Here is a 22,249-nt window from a genome sequence, read left to right as displayed (position 1 = left end):
GAGGAGCCTGATGGGCTACAGTTCATAGGGTCGCAAAGAGTTGGACACGACTGAAGTGGCTTAGCATGCATGCATGCACATGTCTATGTCTAGAAATCTTGCCATGAGTTCCATAGGCGCCAGGGATGAAACCAGATGTTCTTTTGTGTTACCATCAGTTCAGTTCAGTCGCTCAGTCGTGTCCGACTCTTTGCGACCCCATGAATCACAGCACGCCAGGCCTCCCCGTCCATCACCATCTCCCAGAGTTCACTCAGACTCACATCCATTGAGTCTGTGATGCCACCCAGCCATCTCATCCTCGGTCGTCCCCTTCTCCTCCTGCTCCGAATTTCTCCCAGCATCAGAGTCTTTTCCAATGAGTCAATTCTTCACATGAGGTATCCAAAGTACTGGAGCTTCAGCTTTAGCATCATTCCTTCCAAAGAAATCCCAGGGCTGATCTCCTTCAGAATGGACTGGTTGGATCTCCTTGCAGTCCAAGGGACTCTCAAGAGTCTTCTCCAACACCACAGTTCAAAAGCATCAATTCTTCGGCACTCAGCCTTCTTCACAGTCCAACTCTCACATCCATACATGACCACAGGAAAAACCATAGCCTTGACTAGATGGACCTTAGTCGGTAAAGTAACGTCTCTGCTTTTGAATATGCTATGTAGGTTGGTCATAACTTTTCTTCCAAGGAGTAAGCGTCTTTTAATTTCATGGCTGCAGTCACCATCTGCAGTGATTTTGGAGCCCCCAAAAATAAAGTCTGACACTGTTTCCCCTGTTTCCCCATCTATTTCCCATGAAGTGATGGGACCAGATGCCATGATCTTTGTTTTCTGAATGTTGAGCTTTAAGCCAACTTTTTCGCTCTCCTGTTTCATTTTCCTCTTGATGGCTTTTTAGCTCCTCTTCACTTTTGCCATAAGGGTGGTGTCATCTGCATATCTGAGTCACTGGGGTTTTTCTTTTTATCAATAAAATAAGAATTATGTTAATCAAGTGAATGTGTAGACTTTTAAATTTCTATTTTTAAAAATAATATCCTTGTCTTATTATTCTTTATAGGCTTTTCTTGTTGATTATTATAATCTTTTAACATTAAGGTTTTACTGCTGAAGTTGCTACTATTTCTTTGTGGGATTCAGTAACTTCTGGTAGACACCTGACTCCTTAGCTCATTTACTGCAACAGCAAAATTTTACTAGGAGTTTTGAGTTCATCTTTGTCAGCTGGTCAGTTCCTTAGTTGAATAAATACCAGATTATGTCAACAACAGTCTCTCAATTAGTCATTTTCTCTAACTGATGTTATTGCCTCTTGCTGCCATCTTGTCAAAACTTGTTGAAGAAGAGATGATAGGATTGTGTCAATTGCAGAGAAAGTAGGGGAATTTACACATATCTGTTAACCCTTTCCCTTTCCCTGGCTTTTTATGGGTTTTCTTATTTGGAACATATTTCTTTATAAATCTGCTTACTATTCTCACTGTCCCCACTTTCCCTTCCTTATCTCCCTTTCTCTTCCTCATTTACATCTACCTTCTTTTTCTCTCCTCTGCACTGAGCTCAGATCGTGATTTTTCCAGTAAAATTAACGAGTGAAGAATGGCAGGGCGGGGGGGGCGGGTCATGTTTGGGAACGCATGTAAGAATTAAAGATTTTAAAATTAAAAAAAAAAAAAAAGAATGGCGTGCACTCTGTAAAGTTCTCAGGGAGTATTTGCAGTTTGTTAATGGGGAAGGATTTCTGACCTGAGGCTGTATGGGGGATAGGGTGGAGATGGGGAGGAAGGGGATGAGGTTTGGTAGGGCATTTCTGCTGCTGTTTGCTTATACCAGAGATGGGTAAACTTTTTTTTTTTTTTAAGAAGGGCCAGATGGGAATATGTTCGGCTTTAGGGTACATACAGTCTCTGTTGCAACTGCTCACCTCTGCTGTTGTAACAAGAAAACAAAACGTAGACAGAATGTAAGCAAATGAGCATGGCTGTGTCCAGTAAAACTTCATGGACATCGAAGTTCGAACTTTATGCGATTTTCATAAAATGGTATTCTTTTAATCTTTTTTTCCTCTTTAAAAAAATTGTTTTTGGCTGTGCCGTGTGCCATGTGGGATCTTAGTTCCCTGCCCAGGGATTGAACCCACATGTCTTGTACTGGAAGTGTGGAGTCTTAACCACTGGATCCCCAGGGAAATTCCCAAATTGCATCCTCTTAAAAAATGTTTTCAACCATTTAAAAATGTAAAAATCTTTGTTATTTAGTGGCCAAAAACAGAGGGAGGGATAAATCTGTCCTACATATTCTAATTTGTCAACCCCTGGTTTATGTCAAGATTCCAAGATCCCCCTTATACCAGTCAACCAAACCAACCAACAACCAATCAATCACCAAACAAACGAACAGCAACCAAACCATGCAACTGGGTTAAAGGAGGTAAGGGAAGATGTCTCATGGAGGAGCAAGCCATCTGAGTGAGTGAGGGCAAGGGTGTTGCAGGCCGGGGGAATGAGCTGACCTGATGCCCTGTGCTTGCTAAAGCCAGAGGACAGGGTCAGCCACGGCCACCAATGTGGTGACATCAGCACTCTCCAGCATCTTCAGATTAAAGACAGCTGCCATACACACACAGCACTCATCGGGCCCTGACCCCTCTACCTGAAACTTCTGATGCACTCTTCGCTCCCATGTGGGAGGTGTGGTTATCCCTCTGTAAGAGACACAGAGCTGTTGAACACCTTGCCAGAGCCACACAGGCGGTGACAGAGCCAGGATTCGAACCCTGGCCTAGTGGACCTGCAGCCTCCTTCCTTCCCTGACTCCACGCTGCCTCACCTAGGAGAGATCGCAGAAAGTCAAGGCAGTTATTGTCTCTATGACTTCATCCTGCTGGAGTTTCCTCAAAGCAAAATAAGAGACAGCTTCTAAACACTTGCCCATACTGGCTAGGATCAGCAAACGCTCTGAGCTGCTGACTTCCTCCATCTGCCACTTTAAGGGAGGAGGCTAAGAGATGTGATGGGAAAGAACACCCGAGCTGGATCCTGGCTCCACTGTTAGCTTCCTGAGCCCCGGTTTGCCTTATCTGAAAGGTGGGGAGTAAGAGAAACTGCATGGCAGGCTTGTAGGACTTTAATGAGACGAGGTATGCAACCCACAGGCACAGTGCTTGTCCAGAATAGGCACTAACTACATCAAGGCTGCGACCCTTCAAGCAGTCATCGTTTGCTCTTTCACTCCATAAGCAGCTATGATGTGGCTGCTATGTGCCATGCACCAGGTAAGCACTGAGATGGACAGATGGGTCAGATAGTTCCTGCCTCCAAGGAGCTGACAGTTGGTAGAACAACAGGCATATCAACAAATAAGCTTGACCATGTGCCTCAGGAATATGTGGGGCTCGAGTGAGACCACAGAGGTAGGAGTATTTCCAAGTGAACAGGTGGAGGGAGGGGCACAGAATAGCCTTCAGAGAGGAGCTGGCAGAGTTTACATCCAGGCAACTCAAGCTGGCTGGTCCCGTGCAATTTCCATGGCTGATCTCTACCAACAAAAATCTCATCTCATGGAAACAATGAAAAAACAACCAACTTTTCCCTAAAAGCATTTAAGAAAATCTATGCAAATTTTTGAAAGCAAAAACAGGAAGTTAAATTAGAGGCAAAGAAAACATTCCTTCCTTCTCAAGTCTCTTGTGCTTGGAAGTTTCCTGCCAGGATGTTGACCAGAGAGAAACAGCCTGACCAAGAGTCATTTGTTCCTTTAAAAGAAGTTTCTTTAAACAGAAGCTGATTTCATTTTTTTCCCCCACATTCTCTGTGGCCTTGGGAAACACCTTCCTCAAAAACAGAAATATCCAAAAGAGCTTAGGGAGAAACGAATCCTTATGGGTCTAAACTCTCCGTATGTGACACTGGCATACTGCCTTGGAGTCTGCAGAGCTTTTACGTAGGCACATTATAGTGGGAAGGGGCCAGGAGTTTGAGTTTGAATTCTGTCTGCACCATTTAATAGTGACCTTGGGGCTGTTGGGGGAAATAATAAGCTGACACACATAAGGTGATGACCAGAGTACCTGGCTCAAGAAATGTTAGCACTTCATTAACATGTCATTTTGTCTCTCTTAGAATCCATTTACTACAGCCCATGAGGCTAAGCACCGTCTTTTCCATTCCCCATGTAGCTCTGCACTCCTTGTTTCTCTGCCATCTTCTTGGTCCAACAGGTAACATTCTCCCTACCTGAACCTTCTTTCCTGTGACCAGGTCTCACCTTCTAGCTCCATCTGTCTGACTGCTATTCATCCTTTGCATCTCAGCTCAAACTGCTTGCCCAAGGAAGACTCCCCTCCCCACCCCACCCTCAACCACCCAGCCTAGGTTAGGTGCCCTGGCAAATGAATGTGCCCATGAGTCCCAGAGGTTTTCCACTGTGACAATGGCACATTTACAGTTGCTTATTCACATCCAATTTCAAAGTAGAGCACAAGCTACGAGAGGCTGCTTCCTCCAGGCATCTAGCTTGGTACCTGGAGCGTAATTGTATGCTGCAGATACCTGTTGACTGGGTAGGAGACAGGCAGGTATTACTACCCCTCACAGAGGAAGAAACCAAGAAGCCAGAGAGTTTAAGAGCAGACTCATGATCACACAGCTAGGTGTCTAAGCAGCCAAGACTTGACTCCTAGCCTTCTGACTTGAAACCCAGCAGTGCTTCCAGGAGAGAGCCCCAAAGTCTTGTTCTAGAGTACTTGGACTCTCATTCACTTACTCTACAAATGTGCAGAAATGGCTTGCTATAATGCCACAGAAGTACTGGGGAGCTGGGCTTCTCTTCTGGTGAAAACCCTCTCTTTTCGGTCCCAAGCAGGGTCCTTTCTCAGCCCTTCCATTCTGACTGATAACACAAGTCCCAAGGATGGCTCTTGCTTACCTCTTCTTCCCAGGGTTCTGATGACTCTTCACCGTGAGCCCCTGTTTTGGCTGAGACTGACCTTCAGAATAGTGTCGAGGGATGAATTCCACCCCTCAGTTTCACCCTCTGCTGTTTCAGCGACAAGCATACAATGTCATTTTTATTTTTAAAGGCCACCACCCTGGTGGCTCAGACAGTAAAGAATCTACCTGCGATGTGGGAGACTAGGTTTGATCCCTGGATTGAAAAGATTCCCTGGAAAAGGGAATGGCTACCCATTCCAGTATTCTTGCCTAGAGATTCCATGGACAGAGGCTACACAGTCCATGGGTCACAAAGGGTCAGACAAGACTGAACCACGAACACTTTCACTGCACAGTAGAAATAGAATCATATACATACGTATACACACACCCAAAGACAACCGCTGGGGAGGTAAAACAAGAAACAAACTTCAGGAAATCTCAAAAGTCTCCCGGAGTAATTGTCCCTGACTTTCACCCTTTCCTGGCTGTTCTCATTTGAGGGGACTGTCCTGGATGCCCCCAGCCCACCCACATGCTTAGTGGCTGATGGGGGAAGGCCAGGATCAGGCATGGTGCCTCCCAAGGCTAAGTGCATAGAGAAAGACTTTGTAACGGAACTCAAAATAGGAAAGAAGAGAGACATTTAAAAAGTATAATAAAGTCCCAAATTAGGTTAACAGGGAGGACAGATAGACCTAGTGGGTGCTAACTGCAGATGTTAACCAGAAGATGATACCTTTAGGAGTGCCAGCTGTGAAGAGGGGACCACATGGTGGAGATGGCCTAGCTAGAGAAATTGTAACACTGACACCTTGATGGACTTCCTCCTCCCCAGAGAAGAGCTACAGATACTTCCTCCAGATCAAAGCACCCTTATGGCAGAAAGTGAAGAGGAGCCAAAAAGCCTCTTGATGAAAGTGAAAGAGGAGAGCGAAAAAGTTGGCCTAAAGCTCAACATTCAGAAAACGAAGATCATGGCATCCGGTCCCATCACTTCATGGGAAATAGATGGGGAAACAGTGGAAACGGTGTCAGACTTTATTTTTTTGGGCTCCAAAATCACTGCAGATGGTGACTGCAGCCATGAAATTAAAAGACGCTTACTCCTTGGAAGAAAAGTTATGACCAACCTAGATAGTATATTCAAAAACAGAGACATTACTTTACCGACTAAGGTCCGTCTAGTCAAGGCTATGGTTTTTCCAGTAGTCATGTATGGATGTGAGAGTTGGACTGTGAAGAAGGCTGAGCGCTGAAGAATTGATGCTTTTGAACTGTGGTGTTGGAGAAGACTCTTGAGAGTCCCTTGGACTGCAAGGAGATCCAAGCAGTCCGCTCTGAAGGAGATCAACCCTGGGATTTCTTTGGAAGGAATGATGCTAAAGCTGAAACTCCAGTACTTTGGCCACCTCATGCGAAGAGTTGACTCACTGGAAAAGACTCTGATGCTGGGAAGGATTGAGGGCAGGAGGAAAAGGGGACGACCGAGGAATGAGATGGCTGGATGGCATCACTGACTCGATGGACGTGAGTCTGAGTGAACTCCAGGAGATGGTGATGGACAGGGAGGCCTGGTGTGCCGCGATTCATGGGGTCGCAAAGAGTCGGACACGACTGAGCGACTGAACTGAACTAAACTGAACTGAACTGAACTGAACTGAAAGCCCAGGAGGGGTGGGGGAAGGGGAAAGGAAATACAGCCTTTAATGGATCTTTATTTTCATAGCTTCCATCCCAACCTCTCAACCTGATTTCCCTGGGACACCTGGTACACTCTGTTCCATCACTCTTTTATTCTTGACCATGGACTTTCTTTTGCATACCAGGTTACCATGCAAGATACCTGAATAATTCTGTCTGTGTGAAACAATAGGAGTCAGTCCATTGGTTCAAGTGCCCTAGATCCAAGTTTCATTTTGTTTCAAAGCAACAAGCCAAGTCCCTTCTCTCTGAAATCTCTCCTATAGCATATAAGAAAAGTCAGATTAGGCCTTTCTGACACAAAATTATTAAAGTAAGGACAGAGGAGTGAGAGAGCTACACTCTTTCCCCTGATAGATGTTCATCTGAATGTCTTGTCAGCTTGAACAGCAGGGTCACCTGGTGTAGCCCCCACCCCTGAAAACCTGGCCCTGTCCATGTGGACCAATGATTGAAGGGGTGGTAAGTACACAGCAAGAAAGGAGGAAGCTAAATACCTTTCCTGTCAAGAGCAGAAACTACGCCTTAATCTTCTTTATATCCCCACAGCCTAGTGTGGGGCTTGGCATGAGACAACGCATCGGTAAAGGTCTGCTGAATTGAAGGAAACTTTGGAAATGAGGAGACCTGGCAGCACTGGGATTCAGTGCAAGTTGAATGACAGCTGGCAATGGCCTTTAGGAACAGGAGGAAAAACAGATCAGGGGAACGGATTGGAGGTGTGTGTTTACAAAAGGAGAAAGTGAGTTTTGGGAAATTTATGAGAGCAGGAAATCAGGGAAGGACCACCACTTCCAACACCCAAGGCCATTAGCCGAGTAGTCTGACCTGAATGTGTGGACGTGACTCTTCTTCCTGAGTTGCAGAATAGATGAGGAAAAGGGCTGTTGGTGTGACTGGGTAGAAGAACGTAATGAGGAAGTGAATCTGATATAAGCTATAAATTTTGAACTGCAAAAATCTCTATCAGAGTATTTTAAGTCATGAGACTATGTGCTTCTGGGGATGTTCAACCACCAAGTGTGTTTTAATCAGATGCTGCTGCTGCTGCTGCTAAGTTGCTTCAGTCGTGTACGACTCTGTGCGACCCCATAGACGGCAGCCCACCAGGCTCCCCCATCCCTGGGATTCTCTAGGCAAGAATGTTTGAGTGGGTTGCCATTTCCTTCTCCAGTGCATGAAAGTGAAAAGTCAAAGTGAAGTCGCTCAGTCGTGTCCGACTCTTAGCGACCCCATGGACTGCAGCCTACCAGGCACCTCCATCCATGGGATTTTCCAGGCAAGAGTACTGGAGTGGGGTGCCATTGCCTTCAGACACCATCAAAGAAGGATGCCAAGGAGAATGGTGGAGAAAGCTATGTTAGAAACAGTGTGGTCTTTGGAAAAGAAAGTCTTTGACAAACTGTGAAGACAATGAGATAAATGAGGGGGAAAGATGAAGAAAATTTTTAACAGGGTGAGTGAGAGATGATAGAACAGAATTTTAATTTTTTTATACTAGTGATGATTAGTTTGACTACAAGTACCAAAAAACCCCAAAGAGGGGCTGACACAAAATATGAGATTATTTTTGTCTCAGGTGACAGGCCAGTTAGGCCATCCTGGGCTAGTGTGGAAGGCTCTTCAAAGTGCTCAAGGCCCCAGGCACTTCTTAGCCACCCACTCCGTCATCCCCTAGAGCGGTCAGTCTCCTCAAGGTCCCGGATGGCCACATCTGGGTCCTGGCAGAGGGACTGGAGAAAAGAACACAAACAGCAGATACTGGGTGTCTTTGTAAGGAAAACTTCCAGGTGCTGCCACATGGTACCTCTGCCCCCATCTCACCGGTCAGAACTTAGCCACAGGGCACATCAGACAAGGGAAGCTGGGAAATAGGTGTGTTGTTTGAGTACCCATATCTCCAGCTGAAAAACCAGGGGTTCTGTTCCTGAAGGAGATTTTGTAAAAATTGCATACAGGGGCTTCTCTGGTTTTCTCTGCCATAGTGTCATAAAAATGATTGTGTTTTTTAAAAAGCATGGCTAAGAGGCTGTAACCACATAATAGCAGAAAATTATTCTCTAGATCTTAATGAAAAGAATGTTCAAAGTGAAGATTCCATCCTAGAGTATTATGTTAATGCTGATTAACCTTGAGACATAATAATCCCTTCGCTCTTGGGCTTGACTCCAGGGCCAAGGGTATCTAAAGCAAGGAGAGCATTGGTTTGTCCAGGTCTTCATGACCCTGACGTTAACTCTCTCTCAGAGTTGTTTTCAAAAGGAAAGTAAATCCATTATCATCATTACATTGTTAAATTAAGTGAACTGTAACCCAACAATGTGAGCATCATGGAAACTCTGTCCTCACTCAGAAACACAGCTCTGCGGTCATCGCCACCCTGTGCTCCTCTGGCTCCGCACGCCAGCAGTCGACTCCCTCGGTTCACTTCCTGCTGCAGACCCTCCCCAAAGAGCACGAAACGGTATTGCTAACTACAGGCATACTGTTGTGCGGTATGTGTCTAGAACTTACTAATTTAAAAAAATTGTTTATTGTTGACTGTGCTGGGTCTGCCTTGCTGTGGGGGCCTTTTTTCCTCTAGTTGCAGCAAGCAGGGGCTGCTCCCCCTAGTTGCGTGCATGGACTTCTCACTGCAGCTGCCTCACTTGTTGCAAAGGACGGGCTCCAGGATGCACGGGCCTCAGCAGTTGCTGCACGTGGCCTCAGTAGTTGCGGCTCAGCGGCTCTAGAGCACAGGCTCAGTAGTTGCAGCCCACGTGCTTAGTTGCTCCAGGGCAGGATGGATCCTCCTGGACCAGGGACTGAACCTGTGTGTCCTGCATTGGCAGGTGGAATCTTTATCATGGAGCCAGCAGGGAAGCCGGAGAACTTATTCTTGCATAACTGAGACTTCATACCAGTTGGATATGCAGCTCCTGTTTCCCTTTCCCCCAGTCCCTGGCAACCACTATTCTCCTCTCTGCTTCCATGAGTCTGACTACTTTAGACATCTTTCTTTGAAAGAAACAAATTTAAATGTTGTTGGTCTTGCTTTTTATTAAATGACTCCTGCTCTCTCGTTTTCCTCTTTACTCCTGTCAGTTGTCTACTTAAGTGTGAGAAATTTGTGAATAAAAGGAACTACTGATATCTATTCTAATATTCAGTTTATTAAAGTTGAAAATTTTATTTTACCTAAGGCTTCAAACTTAACCTGTAAATCTAACTTATAAATTCTATTTGTAAATACAGTGATTTATGTAAAAATGTGAACCATTGCTTTTTCGTTGTTTGAGTAGTGTTCGATTAACTTACACATTTTAAAAGATTGAATTTCCTCAATTGGCCACCTTTATACAACAAACAAAAAAAAAATCACTGTAGATGGTGACTACAGCCATGAAATTAAAAGACGCTTACTCCTTGGAAGGAAAGTCATGGCCAATCTAGATAGCATATTCAAAAGCAAAGACATTACTTTGCCAACAAAGGTCCATCTAGTCAAGGCTATGGTTTTTCCAGTGGTCATGTATGGATGTGAGAGTTGGATTGTGAAGAAAGCTGAGCACTGAAGAATTGATGCTTTTGAACTGTGGTGTTGGAGAAGACTCTTGAGAGTCCCTTGGACTGCAAGGAGATCCAACCAGTCCACTCTGAAGGAGATCAGTCCTGGGTGTTCTTTGGAAGAAATGATGCTAAAGCTGAAACTCCAGTACTTTGGCCACCTCGTGTGAAGAGTTGACTCACTGGAAAAGACTCTGATGCTGGGAGAGATCGGGGCCAGGAGGAGAAGGGGACGACAGAGGATGAGATGGCTGGATGGCATCACGGACTCAATGGACGTGAGTCTGAGTGAACTCCGGGAGATGGTGATGGACAGGGAGGCCTGGCGTGCTGTGATTCATGGGGTTACAAAGAGTCAGACACGACTGAGTGACTGAACTGAATTGAACAATACATGTAAATAAATTTCCTAAAATATTTTTCAACTACCCTTACAAATTTAATATATTCGATTTTCTGAAATATTTCAAATGCCTGACAGGGCAACACTTATGAAACTTAGCAAGTAAAATCTTTCTACATATCAATGAATTCTTAAACATAATAAAACTAACTTATACCTGGTTGTAAATTGGATTCTCTTAAACATTCAAACACTATAAACATATTCAATTATTTCAAATGAAAATCACAAATTGATATCAGTTTATCATTTCAAAACAAAATCACAAGGTTAATTTGTTAAATTCTCTTAAACATTTCAAACTCCTTAAATAACACACACAAACAGATGATCATAATGGTTAGAAAACTTACTCCTAAATTTAACAAGAAAGTAATAATACAAGTTTGATTGCCTTCATCTGTACACTTTTTCTACATCTTTTCCATAGAAATAAAGTCACTTTAACCAGCCAAAGTGAGCAGAAAGTCATTTCAGGCAGGATGGAGTTATTGAGAACTGTTATGCCATCTCAGTAAAATATACAAGACTCAGTAAAGTATACAAGACTCAGTGAAATATATAAGACTAGGATATTTTTTGCAGGATGATTCTATCTGAGCAGCGGGTTAACACACTGAGCTGCTTATCATAGCTGGATTGGTTCTGCCTACTGTGTCACCAGATGGGGAGTATGCCATGTGTCCCAGAGTGTCTTTCAAATTCACCCTTACCCTATTTTTATCACAGCCTCTTTCATTTTTTAACACATGATTTGGGTACATAGAATTCTACAGTCCCCCTTGGGGTGTAGCCTATCTTTTCGCCAAGCGATTAGATTTAATTGAATTTTCCATTCCTCTTCAGGTTATAGAACTCTCTGTATCTTTTACTTCATTATGTTTCACTGTGGCAGGGACCAGCTGGGTCCTCACCTCACCTGCTTTCCCTTCATCCTGGGCACGGAGCCAGAGTTGGTTTCACAGCTCTCCTGCAGTTAGGTGTAGCCATGGGCTGACTTTTGGCCAATGAAATATGAGTAGCTTGCCCCATAAAACTTTCCCAGGCTCCATCATCCAGGATCTTTCTTCTTCTGCAGGCTTGACACTGAGCAGCAGGGCAGTCTTGGAAGCAACACATTAAAGCAGGCAGAGCCATGAGGTGCAAGGGGCAGGGCTGGAAAAGAGCTATAGGTTATTCAGGAGCGTTCATTCTGGATTTGACCTGAATGAAAAATAAACTTCAATCATGATGCTAAAGCAATTATATATATTTGGAACTGTTCATTTAAATGCCCACTAACCTTTGTTCATTATCATTATGATAAAAAATTCTTAAAGTTGGTGGTAGTGATGAATCAAATTCATGCAATGTTAGTTAACGCTGCATGTTCTGAGTCAATGGGAAACATGAAGTGGAGGCACTGGGGACATGACTAGCCAGAGTCATTCTTGCCCTTTATATTAACACCTGACCTAATTAACATTAAAAAAAAAAAAAGGAACTAATGTTACGAGACTTGTGCACATTATAGATAGCTTTTTTTAAAGCATCCAATAAAACAAAAATCAGCAGCCCATTGACAATTAAATCAACTACAATTCATGATATAAAAATAAACCTATTGCTCAGCTATAAATATTCTCAGTTCTATGATCAGACAGAAAAAAATTCCCCAAGGGCCCTCATAAACAGGAAACTACGGGATACAATGGACAATATCCTTGACAGACAAAACAATATGTCAGTTACTCAGACATTCTTAAACAGACCAGATGCACGTATTCAAGGCATTCATTTGAAAATGATTAAAAATAGGGATTTTTTTCTTCTAAGAAATACAAATTTCTTTAAAAAATTAAAGGTATAGTACTGTAACAAAGTTCAATAATAAGGCTCCTTTTTTTTTTTTTTTCACCTCTGGTTACTTCACACTTTGCTTTTAGCATTTGAGGTTGCTAAAGGTTAGGGGTTTCTGAAAGTATGGTCTTCATGTGCAAACCAGGCCCATAGTCAGACAGCTTTCTGCTTCCAGACCAGTAACTGTTTCCCTTTCTGCTTCTATATCAACTGGTTCTGTCACGTGTAGGTTGCAACTGCCCCAGGAAACATGCTTATTTAAAATGCAGCAATACACATTAGATTTTGAAAATAAAACTAGCCACAAATGTACTTCTTTCAAAATGGATTTTGTACATCTGTCTCCACCACATGCAAAAAATGAGAATTTAAACCTCTCTTTCCATGAGAAGAAACTGTGGGGACAATGAAAACAGACTTTAGTACTGAAATCCTCAGGAGCGAGAAAAAGAGGGGGAGGATGGATATTCAGGAAGAAATGCTAGAGTAAATATTAGTAAAGAAGAGTAGATAATAAAGTTCTTTCCATAAATTGTATCAGTGATCAGTGCATTCAAGCAGCAAAAATCTGACTAGAAATGATTTCAACAAACAGGGCTTGCATTTCTCCAAACACCCGAAGGGTAAAAGGAGGCAGTTAATGATGTTGATTCATCAGCTCAGCTCAGTGATGCATGCTAATACTTCTGCAGTTTTCTCAGTCTTTCCTTATCATCACACGGTGATGGCCCCCAAAGGCTGCTATAGCTCCAGGCATTACACAACTTTCAAGGAAAGAAGAAAAGGAAAAGTGGGTCACAGTGACAACATTTTCCTCTTTTACCAAGAAAGCAAATGCTTTCTTCATTTAACTGTGTCACGTGGCCTTTCCTAGCTGCGTGCATGCCTGCTGCATGCTAAGTCACTTTAATTGTGTCCGACTCTGTGCGACCCCATGGATGGTAGCCTGCAAGGCTCCTCTGTCCATGAGATTCTCCAGGCAAGAATACTGAAGTGGGTTGCTATGCTCTCCTCCAGGAGGCCTTCCTGACCGAGGGATCAAACCAGCATCTCTTGTGTCTCCTGCATTGGCACGTGGGTTATTTACTGCTAGAGCCTCCTGGGAAGACCTTTCCTAGCTGCAGTCTGAGAACATAACCATGTCATGATTGGAGGTGGGCAAGAGAACACGGTGGGTCAACCAAACAACAGGCACCATGAGAGTGGATGGGCTTGTAGATCCTCTTAACAACGAGCTCCTGAAGAAAAATTCTACATAACATGCCGTTCTCCGTTCACATGAGGCGCGTAAGCAGGACTTCATGTTTGACAGAAAAATAATGCTGGACTTTGCCACAGTGTCCTGCCATCAAGTAGCGGCTCGCCTCCAGCTCATCTCCTTCCTCCCTATCTCAAATACTCTGAATAAAATCTTACCTAAACTCCTTAAGAAAACACATCAAATTATCCATGAACTTGCCTGAGGAAAGACTTCCTGGTTTCTGAAACATTTCACCTACTCCAAGAAATCACTTTGAAAATCAGCTAGTAAAGGAGTTTCTAGAAAGTAATGAAAATTTTAAAAAAAATCACAAAATCCAAAAATTCTGAGTGATCAATATAACCTGTTAAAAGAGATTTGAATGTTAAAAAATAAAGCCTTTGGCTTTATTTGAAAAATATGAAAAATAATAAGCCAACTTAGAATGGATTCCATGATAGTCCTGCTTTCCCACTTATAGAACCATCACATTTGGGGGATATTTTATTACACAAGGAAAGCATAACAAATTCCTGCTGAAAAAGAGCAAATGGAAGCCCAGCCTCCCCACCTCACCTCACCCCACCCCCAACCCAACCCAAGTTCCGAAACAAGACAATGAATGAATTGTATTTAATAGCTGTAGCTTAAATAAATCTGCTTCCAAGGTATGTATTCGGCAGAGCACTCTGTTAGGTGAACTGTGCCTGAGAAGAATGGACTCAGTATCCCTGGGCTATATTCAGCCACAATTAGCAGAATGTCTAGCAGAATTTTCCTCTGTGACTTCTTATTATATTTCAGCAAGGGAATTAATTACAGGGCAACATTTGCCTGATTGCACCCCGAGTTACATTATTGCTAAAGAGTAGACAAGGCGGTCACAATATCCTAGCTGAATTTGAAAGCAAGCTTCCTGTGATGGGGCCTCTTCCACTGAATAGAGAAAGTATGTACAAAGAGGGAGAAAATTAAGTCCACGTGGCGGGTTGTATGCAATGAAATTGCCTGCTGGATAAGGACTGCATGTTCCCCAGATCAGATACGCCTAAGTTCTACCTCCAGGAAAAATATCTTCAGTGGGAAAGACCCTTACTCTTCTTTCAGTCTAGAATCCACTATAGAAAGCCCATAAAATAAGAAGGAATGAAGGACTGACACATGAATAAACCCTGAAAACACCATATTTAAGTGACAGAAGCCAGACACAAAGGTCACGTATCTTATGATTCCACTTACATCAATGTCCAGAGCAGGCAAATCCATAGAGAGAGAAAGTAGATTACTGTTTGCCAGGGCCTGAAGGAAATGGAGAATGAGGAGTAATTGCTAATAGGTACAGCGTTTCCTTTTGGGGTGATAGAAATGTTCTGGAATTAGAAAGTGGTGGTAGCTGTACCACACAGTGAATATACTAAAACCACAGAAGCATGCACTTTAAAATCATGAATTGTATGTATGAATATACACATCTCAATTTCTAAACATGCTTTTAAAAGGCCCGCTTCTGAGAACATGATAACTGAAAAAATAAATAACGACTGTACTAACGCATACACAAGGTAGACTAGTACATATTTTGTGATGTTGAACATTGTGGTAGAAAAAGTAGTGGGCTGAAAACCAGGAATCTAGTAACTCTAGAAGTCATTTAACCTGTCTGGGGCTCAATGTTCTGGTCCCCACACACATGCAGAGAGCCTTGGCAGGGATTCAATTACTCCCTTTGAGGGGCTACTCAAAATGGGAGGGACTTGACCCTGTCTTTCCAGAACCCAGTTCCTTGGGGTCAAGTGCTTCTGGGAGCCAGACCACCTCCCTTCTCTCACAGCTTCCATCTCCTTCCCTCAAGTCAGTCCAGTTCTGTGCCTCCAAGCAGGGAAGCAAATCTCAGGCCAGAGTTCAGGCACAATAATCCACATACAAGTTTTTAAACATTTTGACTTAATTAGCAATGCATAAAAAATCAAGAGATTTTATAAACAAACACAAACATTAACTTCTGACTTTTTCCCCCAAATTGAAAGCCCTACAACATTAGGCCATGAAATGACAATGACTGACTACAGACTCTGTCTAGACTGTGCATGGACTCTCCAGCTCACTAGCCTTACCAAGCCCTATTGCTTCTCAACACTGGGGTTGACCATTCAGTGGCCTACTCATCACACTTGCCCTATTTCTTATCTTACAGTGAAGAGGAAAGTGAAATATTTCTTGTACTAGTATGTGCATTGTTTTTAAACATTTATTTGTTTTTTTAATCAAAGGATAATTGCTTTATAGTGTTGTGTCAATTTCTGGCCAATTTTGTGGGGACATCATTTTTTAAACATCTGGTCTACCTCAGCAATATAAATGACCTGCCTGCTCCTGGAAGCATTTGCGTTTGAGGTTCTTGGTTTAGACTTTAGACATTTAAAATCTATCCCTTGGAGCAATGGAAGTCCAAATCTCTAGGATATACTCAAGGGTAGTGGTTCTCAGCCAGGGGTGATTTTGCCTGCCACAGTCCCTTTGGCATTGTCTGGAGGCCTTTTTGATGGTTATGACTGGGGGGTTGTGATTGGCATCTAGTGGCAGCCGAGGATGCTGCTAACCATCCTACAATGCCCAGGAAGCAGCCTGAACAACAAAGCATTACCTGACCCCAAAGCTGACAGTGGCAATGTTGAAAAACCATGTTTCAGGGAATTGGGTAAGGGGTGAGGAAGGAGGGGAAGCAACTGACAGGCTTCTCAGTCATAGCCGGGGAATGACATACTTATTATTTTCTCAATCAGTTTATCAGTTTATCACAAATAGGTGGCTGCCCAGGCCAGGGACTTCTTTGTAGGACAACTGCCATTTAAGCACACAAAATTTTAAGTATTAATTCAGGAAAAAAATGATTAGTTGGTAGTAACACTTCAGTCCTGAAAATACCCAGACTGATCACGTTCTTCATGGAGCCATCAGACTTGACTCCCAGTGACTCTGATCATTTCAAGAAACAAAATTTGCTTTCAAAACCAGTAGTTTGCAATGATTTGCCATCATTGAGGATTTGCAAAGTAATGTGATGCATATTGTAATGAAGTCTTTGACTTTAAATGGATTTTAAGTATGAGCAGCTAATGTGAAATTATAATAACCTGAACTCACTGACACTAGGTAGATCAAGAAACCATTTGTATTAGAAGACAAAAATTATATAGTTATTTCTAGTTTCTATTTTTTAATCCCTGAGTTTCTTGTTTTCTAAACAAGTATATCAATACAGATGTATTTTGACATACAAATTTGATCCTTAAAAATGTAAGTTATATGTATTAATTTGCTTTAAAATATTTGTGTTCAGTTAAATAAAGGATTTATTAAATTAATAAAGGAGAAGTGTAAAAGAGTTACTGAAAGAAATATTTCAAGCAATGTAGCATTATCAGAATAAAGGCATAATCTCTCAAGATGACCAGCTTGGAAGGGACAGTAAGTATTTGTTTTCAATGTGTAAGTTTTAATCCATTTTTCAGTTTATAAGCACTATGAAAATAGATTTAATCACATCTCTAGTCTTCACAGTATTTTGTAGTCCTTACAGTGCTTTCATGTAGATTGCCTCACTTAATTATCTGGCGATCTCTGAGGTAGGCACTATTTTCTTTTGTTAGTAGATGTAAGAATTGGGCTCAGAGAGGCCCAAAGACAGGAGTTGAAGGGTGAGGGTGACAGGGGACGGGGGATGGGGAGTGGCTAATCTTTTTAGTTTGTTAACTTAAAAATATGTCTCTAATACTCCTAAACTGATCACTGTAGATGTAATCTACAATTCAGATATAGGGAATTGGGAGATTCAATGTAATCCCTATTTATAATCCCAGCTGCCATTTTACAGATACTGATAAGCTGATCCTAAAATCCATATGGAAATTCAAGGGACACAGAATAGTCAAAACAACCTTGGAAAAGAAAAACAAAGTTGGATGATTCATGCCTCCCAACTTCAAAGCTTACTACAAAGCCACAGTATTCAAGAGAGTGTGGTATTGGTTTAGGATAGACATACAGATCACTGGAATAGGACTGGGGGTCCAGAAGTAAATACTTATATTTACAGTCAATTGAGTTTTAAAAATTGATTGTTTTTTTTTAACTGTGTTAAAATACACACAGCATGAAATTTACCATCCTAACCATTTAACCATTTTTAATACATGGTTCAGTGGTATTGAATATATTCACATTGCTATGAAGCCATTATCACCATCCAGCCCCATAACTCTTTCCATCTTTGCTATGCCCATTAAATAATAACTTGACATTTTCCCCTAATTTCAGTTAGTATATCGTCCTCAAGCTTCATCCATGTGGTAGTATATTGCAGAATTTCCTTCCTTTTTAAGGTTGAATAGTATTCCACTGTCTGAAAAAGGGAATGGCTACCCACTTCAGTATTCTTGCCTGGAGCATTCCACAGACAGAGAAGCCTGGTGGGCTACAGTCCATGGAGTTTCAAAGAGTCAGACACGACTGAGGGACTAAGCATGCAAGCATGCAAGGTACAGTAAAGCTTTAGTCTGTAACTTTAATTAGGTTACAAGCTCATCTCTGGATGTCCCAGTGAGCTATGTTTTTCTCTGGCCATGCCCAGCCCACATGCCCTGCAGAGACCAAGCCCTTGCAAGCCTCTCTCTGATGGTGGTGTCATAGGGTCCAGCCTGCTGGTCTTCTACGTGTTACCTCTCTGGGCTCTTCTCTTACCACTAGCCCTCTTCTCCCATCCCCAGGCCCTGCGCCCAAGCAGAAGAACCCCAGAGAAGTTTCCAAATGACTTTGTCAGTGCTTGGCAGATAAATGTCAACCAAGACTACAACATCTCTCATGCACTCAAATCACTGTGCTCTTTCAACACTGTCGCTTGCCGTGCTGTTGTTTTTCTTTCTTCTTGATTAGTGTTCTTCTGTTGCATTTTCCTCCCTCTCCCTCGTGTAGAACCAGGAAGCCAAGCAGGGCAGCCTGTGAGGAAGGCTGGCTTCCTGCTTGAGTGTTCCTGGTGAGGAAAGCCCTGTTCCCAAATCCCTGAGTGCTTTGCTGCCCCCAAAGGATAGCCCATCTGAGAACGACTTCCTGGCAACAGAGCTAGCAGAGGCTCCCCAGGTGAGGAAGGCAGGCTGCCCTGGGCTTCATCACTTTGTCGAGAGGCACCTGTGCATTTGTTGGCCCCTCCTTTCTGGTGCAGAGGGGAAGAAAGCAGCAACTACTCTCTTCCCTTCCAACAGCATTGAAACCCACGACGCACGGGGCCCAGAGTGGGCCTTGGGAGAAGAGTGACTCAGTTTCAGGTGTCAAATGTATTTTCCAATGCTGCCTATTAATTTTAATAAGTTAGACAAATGATGATGGGCAGAGGAGTAATTTTCTAATCTATCAAATTGATTACCAATGTAATAATCTAGACTATAATGTATGTGTTTATCAAAAAGCTGTTGAAGTGAGCTGGGGTCACCAATGGTGTCCGATACAATGCTGGAGCAGACACACTTGGGTCTGATACTTTCTAGGCAGGCCTCATACTCACATATACACCTGAGCATTCTGAACTTCAATGTCTTTACCTATAAAATGGAAATAATATTACCTGCCTTTTAAGTGTGCTATAGAGATTAAATAAAGTCGACTGAGCAACTGAGCACAGCACACAGGAAGATTAAATAAAGTGAAAGTCATTCACTTGCATCCAACTCTTTGTGACCCCATGGACTATATATAGCCTGCCAAGGTCTTCTGTCCATGGAATTCTCAGACCAAAGTATTGGAATGGGTAGTTATTCCCTTCTCCAGGGGAGCATCCCAGCCTAAGGATTGAACCCAGGTCTCCCGCATTGCAGTGGATTCTTTACCAGCTGATCTACCAGGGAAGCTCACAGCAAGGAGTGCGTGCTCAGTTACTTCAGTCGTGTCTAACCCTTTGTGACCCCGTGGACTGTAAGCTGCCAGACTCCTCTATCCATGGGGATTCTCCAGGAAAGAATACTGGAATGGATTGCCATGCTCTCCTCCAGGGGATCTTCCCGACCCAAAGATCAAACCCACGTTTCTTATGTTTCCTGCATTGGCAGGTGGGTTCTTTACCACTAGCACCACCTAGGAAGGCCCAAATAAAACTTTATATAAAAGCACTCAGTGTGGAGTCTGGCACCTATTTGGCATTTAACTAGTAACATGTTACCTGTAGACTTAGCACCATGTATATGGATAAGGTGTATATGCATGTGTCCTTGTGTATTTGTATATACATATACACATATGTATATGTATGTATATATGATAGGTGCATGAGCCCCCATCTTACAGTTGAGGAAACAAAGGCACAAAGAGGTTAAAGAAGCTTGCCCGAAGCTGGCAGCCCTAAGTGGTAGTCAGAACTTGAACCAGCACTTTCTGGCCTGAGACTTGTGCTCCCAACCAGTTATACTAGTGCTTTTCTCACACTTTTTTCCTCCCATAATCTTCACTTCTGCCCAAGTGACTACAAAATGCCAATTTTTAGGGCCTTTCAGGATACAAAAAGCAGATGCTGACTTAGGGACCATGACTTTTCTCTCACATTATTTATAAACCCAATAACATGTCACAGAGTCTCTTGGCCTGAACAAGGGCATCAAGAACAAGTGGTCATTCTGGCCAGTGTGTATCTTGTCACATGGCCAAGGTCAAGAAGATGCATTTTCCTGTTCTGGGGCTTCAGACTGCTCATTTCCGTCCCCTTCCCCTCCTCCATGTCTAGTTTAGGCAGCCATCTTGCAAAACTAAAATTTTTAGTCATAAAAGATATAAAATTGGAGTGTGTGGATGGATGCATTCAGATTCACCCCTGCTAGAAACATCTTTATGGGCAGAGAATACCATTGTTAGAGAAAAAAATGGGCTTCCCTTTCACAGCCCCTCAACTCTGCTCACAAAGAGGGATTTCAGAAAAATCTGCTCTGCCTACACTGTGATCCGTCTTGTGTGTGTGTTTCTGTGCCTGCCCTTCCATCCTAACTTTTGTTTAAGGAATTTGGCATTGGTGTGTATGATTTATGATTACTGAAGAAAATTCTGGCACTTCTTCCAGGGTTACTTAATAGCTGTTAGAATCAAGTGGTGTTAAAATAGGAAAGGATTTAGGAATTCAAAGACAGCACATCTGAGTATCCCGGCCTGTTTCCAAAATTATGTCTCTTGAAAACTTCCTCTCTCACAAAACATCATTATAGCAAATTATCCTAATAAAAATCTACTCTGGGGAGGGGGCTGAAACAAGGCATGCCAAAATTTTGGCAAGGCTGAATCTTTATCAGACAACTATAAACTTCTAAAATTTTATTGTAAAAAATAACCCCACAAGCCTATAAAATAATAACAAACATGCAGTCTTCATAACAACTGGCTAATGTCTAAGCATCTTGAGATGTTGAGTGTAGCATGGAAAAGAGAGTGAATCTAACGGACAAATCTGATGAATGCCAATTCTGAGTCTAACAAAGTCCCTTTGCTAGCTGCTGAAATTGTTCAAACTTACCCTATGAGCCCTTGACTTGAAAAAATTTTTTCTTCCTACTTACACTCATATGAGGACATCTTAAAAGGTTGACTCTCACCCCCTGCTTCTTAACCAGTCAAGTCTTGGTTTTCTAGGTTGTACTGTGGTGACTATTCTAATCCACCGTTGACTCTTCAAGCTGGATGGTGGTGGGCTTTACTCATCACCATTACAATGGGACTGGCAGTTCTGAGTGCTCAAATCCATCTTATCTGAAATGCCTTAATGGGTATTACTGGCAATGACTCCATTGCTTCAAAACACTTTAAAAAGTATTTCTTTTGCAGGATCCAGACGAATTCTTAATGAACATGTCTTATTGTTGGTCAATAAATCAGAGCTGAGCGAGAGCCACACGGAACCCTTCAAAAGTAAAGGTAAAATAAACATAGATCTAAATTTTTAAAAAACCCTTCTTGTGTGACTGATCTCATGCCCCAAATGATTTGCCGTAAGTTATTTTAGGAATGGAGAATAAAAGAATACATTTTTTCCTTCAAATCACATTTGTGATTGTTTCAAAGAACATCTTTCTGGTAAGTGATTAAGTAGACTTACCAAGGGATTCTCCAGTCAAGTGTAAATTTCAGTGAGACTTCATCATCCGAGCATCTGAGTTCACTAACCTATTTCTTCATTTTTAGACTTGGGAACGAAGACAAACCTTTTCTTTTGTATCTGTAGGGTTAGACTCAAAAACTAGGCTCTCGATCCTAACTCTTTTATTTACTTATGTATTTGACTGCATCAGGTCTTTATTGCGGCCCGTGGGAGCTTCATTGCCTCATACAGATCTTTCCTTGTGGTGCACGGACTCTAGCTGGACTCTCGAATTGTGATACCTGGGCTTCAGAGTGCTCAGGCTCAGTAGTTGCAGCTCAGGCTTCGTTACTCCATGGCATGTGGAATCTTAGATTCCTGACCAAGGGTCGAACCCACATCACTTACTTTGAAAGGCAGGTTCTTAACCACTGGATCACCAGGGAAGTCCCTTGATCCTAACTCTTAATTAACATGGAGGGGTGC

The 22,249-nt window shown here is 42.6% G+C and overlaps 1 long non-coding RNA gene across 2 annotated transcripts in view; it reads left to right on the top strand.

The window, feature by feature from the left end:
- The window catches only part of LOC138445937 (uncharacterized), a 127,094-nt gene that overhangs the window by 32,360 nt on the left and 72,485 nt on the right, over positions 1 to 22,249 (top strand). For both annotated transcript variants that reach the window (XR_011259056.1, XR_011259057.1), the window contains exon 3: positions 21,511 to 21,600. This is a non-coding gene — a long non-coding RNA (uncharacterized lncRNA). The remainder of the gene's footprint in view (positions 1 to 21,510; positions 21,601 to 22,249) is intronic.

Source organism: Ovis canadensis, chromosome 9 (assembly GCF_042477335.2).
Source record: "Ovis canadensis isolate MfBH-ARS-UI-01 breed Bighorn chromosome 9, ARS-UI_OviCan_v2, whole genome shotgun sequence".
NCBI classification, from domain to species: domain Eukaryota; kingdom Metazoa; phylum Chordata; class Mammalia; order Artiodactyla; family Bovidae; genus Ovis; species Ovis canadensis.
Note: the sequence above shows the minus strand (reverse complement) of the source record. Positions and strands in the feature narration are given on the sequence as shown.